The following is a 2852-nucleotide window of genomic DNA, read 5'->3' as shown; positions in this document are numbered from 1 at the left end:
GTTGGGTTTGGGAGGGAAAATAGTTTGAATTTGAAGGTAGGTGGGGTTTGTGGGAAATAGAAGATGGATGTGAATGGTGAGGGGCTGATGGGAAAGAGTGATTGAAGTGATTGGTGAAGGGTATTTGGGGAAGAGAGTTATGAAAAGGTGTGAAGAGAAGAGAATAAGGTTAGGTGGGGATCCTGTGGGGTCCACAGATCCTAAGGTGTCAAGGATTTTTCATCCCTGCACCCTTTAGACGTGTAAAACGCCCTTGATGTGCAATCCTAGCGTTTAACGCCAGACTGCTGCTTGTTTCTGGCGTTAAACGCCAGCTTGGTGCCTGTTTCTGGCGTTAAACGCCAGACAGATGCTTGTTTCTGGCGTTTAAACGCCAGACTGCTCTCCTCCAGGGTGTGCTATTTTTCATTCTATTTTTCATTCTGTTTTTGATTTTTCAGTAGTTTTTGTGACTTCACATAATCATCAACCTAAAGAAAACATAAAATAACAATAGAAAATAAATAAATATAATTAGATAACATTGGGTTGCCTCCCAACAAGCGCTTTTTTAATGTCAATAGCTTGATAGTAAGCTCTCATGAAGCCTCACAGATGTTCAGAGCATTGTTGGAACCTCCCAACACTAAACTTAGAGTTTGAATGTGGGGGTTCAACACCAAACTTAGAGTTTGGTTATGGCCTCCCAACACCAAACTTAGAGTTTGACTGTGGGGGCTTTGGTTGACTCTGCAGTGAGAGAAGCTTTTCATGCTTCCTATCCATGGTTACAGAAGGAGATCCTTGAGTTTTAAACACAAGGTTGTCCTCATTCAGTTGAAGGATCAATTCTCCTCTGTCCACATCAATCACAGCTCTTGCTATGGCTAGGAAGGGTCTTCCAAGGATGATGGATTCATCCTCATCCTTCCCAGTATCCAGGATTATGAAATCAGCAGGGATGTAAAGGCCTTCAACCTTTACTAGCACATCCTCTACTTGTCCATAAGCCTGTTTTCTTGAGTTGTCTGCTATCTCTAATGAGATTCTGGTAGCTTGCACCTCAAAGATTCCCAGTTTCTCCATTACAGAGAGTGGCATGAGGTTTATCCCTGATCCAAGGTCACATAAAGCCTTCTCAAAGGTTATGGTGCCTATGGTACAAGGTATTAAGAACTTTCCAGGATCCTATTTCTTCTGAGGCAATGTCAGTTGATCTAGATCACTTAGTTCATTGATGAGCAAGGGAGGTTCATCTTCCCAAGTCTCATTACCAAATAATTTGGTATTCAGCTTCATGATTGTACCAAGGTACTTGGCAACTTGCTCTTCAGTAATGTCTTCATCCTCTTCAGAGGAAGAATACTCATCAGAGCTCATGAAGGGTAGAAGGAGGTTCAATGGAATCTCTATGGTCTCTAGATGAGCCTCAGATTCCTTTGGTTCCTCAAAGGGATACTCCTTACTGGTCACTGAACGTCCCAAGAGGTCTTCCTCACTAGGATTCACGTCCTCCTCTTCCTCTTTGGGTTCGGCCACACCATGTAAGGCTATGGCCTTGCACTCTCTTTTTGGATTTTCTTCTGTATTGTTTGGGAGAGTACTAGGAGGAATTTCAGTGACTCTTTTACTCAGCTGGCCCACTTGTGCCTCCAAATTCCTAATGGAGGACCTTGTTTCATTCATGAAACTTAATGTGGCCTTAGATAGATCAGAGACTATATTTGCTAAGCTAGATAGATTCTGCTCAGAATTCTCTGTCTGTTGCTGAGTGGATGATGGAAAAGGCTTGCTATTGCTGAACCTATTTCTTCCACCATTGTTAAAGCCTTGTTGAGGCTTTTGTTGATCCTTCCATAAGAAATTTGGGTGATTTATCCATGGGGGATTATAGGTATTTCCATAGGATTTCCCCATGTAATTCACCTCTGCTATTGCAAGGTTCTCAGGATCATAAGCTTCTTCTTCAGAAGATGCCTCTTTAGTACTGTTGGATGATTCCTTCAATCCATTCAGACTCTGAGAGATCATATTGACTTGCTGAGTCAATCTTTTATTCTGAGCCAATATGGCATTCAGAGTATCAATCTTAAGAACTCCCTTCCTTATAGGCTCCCATTATTCACAGGATTCCTTTCAGAAGTGTACATGAACTGGTTATTTGCGACTATGTCAATGAGTTCCTGAGCTTCTGCAGGCATTTTCTTTAGGTGAATGGATCCACCTGCAGAATGGTCCAGTGACATCTTTGATAACTCACACAGACCATCATAGAATATATCCAGGATGGTCCATTCTGAAAGCATGTCAGAAGGACACTTTTTGGTCAGTTCCTTGTATCTCTCCCAAGCTTCATAGAGGGATTCACCTTCTTTCTGTTTGAAGGTTTGAACATCCACTCTAAGCTTACTAAGCTTTTGAGGAGGAAAGAACTTGGCTAAGAAAGCCGTGACCAGCTTATCCCAAGAGTTCAGGCTGTCTTTAGGTTGAGAGTCCAACCATACTCTAGCTCTGTCTCTTACAGCAAATGGGAAAAGCATAAGCCTGTAGACCTCGGCATCAACTCCATTGGTCTTAACAGTATCATAGATTTGCAAGAATTCAGTTAAGAACTGAAGAGGATCTTCTGATGGAAGTCCATGAAACTTGCAATTCTGTTGCATCAGAGAAACTAATTAAGGTTTAAGCTCAAAAATGTTTGCTCCAATGGTAGGGATTGAGATGCTTCTTCCATGTAAATTGGAATTTGATGCAGTAATGTCACCAAGCATCTTCCTTGCATTGTTATTATTTTCGGCTATGTTGTCTTCTTTTTCGAAAATTTCTGTCAGATTTTCTCCAGAGAGTTGTGCTTTAGCTTCCCTTAGCTTCCT

At 41.7% G+C, this 2852-nt stretch overlaps 1 non-coding gene across 1 annotated transcript; it reads left to right on the top strand.

The window, feature by feature from the left end:
- Positions 1 to 2279: 2279 nt before the first annotated feature.
- On the top strand, positions 2280 to 2387 carry LOC148548034 (small nucleolar RNA R71). Its single transcript, XR_015898630.1, has one exon. It is a non-coding gene; the product is annotated as a small nucleolar RNA R71 (small nucleolar RNA).
- Positions 2388 to 2852: the final 465 nt, after the last annotated feature.

This window comes from Arachis ipaensis, chromosome B8 (assembly GCF_059453495.1).
Source record: "Arachis ipaensis isolate K30076 ecotype BB chromosome B8, ASM5945349v1, whole genome shotgun sequence".
Classification (NCBI taxonomy): Eukaryota; Viridiplantae; Streptophyta; class Magnoliopsida; order Fabales; family Fabaceae; genus Arachis; species Arachis ipaensis.
Note: the sequence above shows the minus strand (reverse complement) of the source record. Positions and strands in the feature narration are given on the sequence as shown.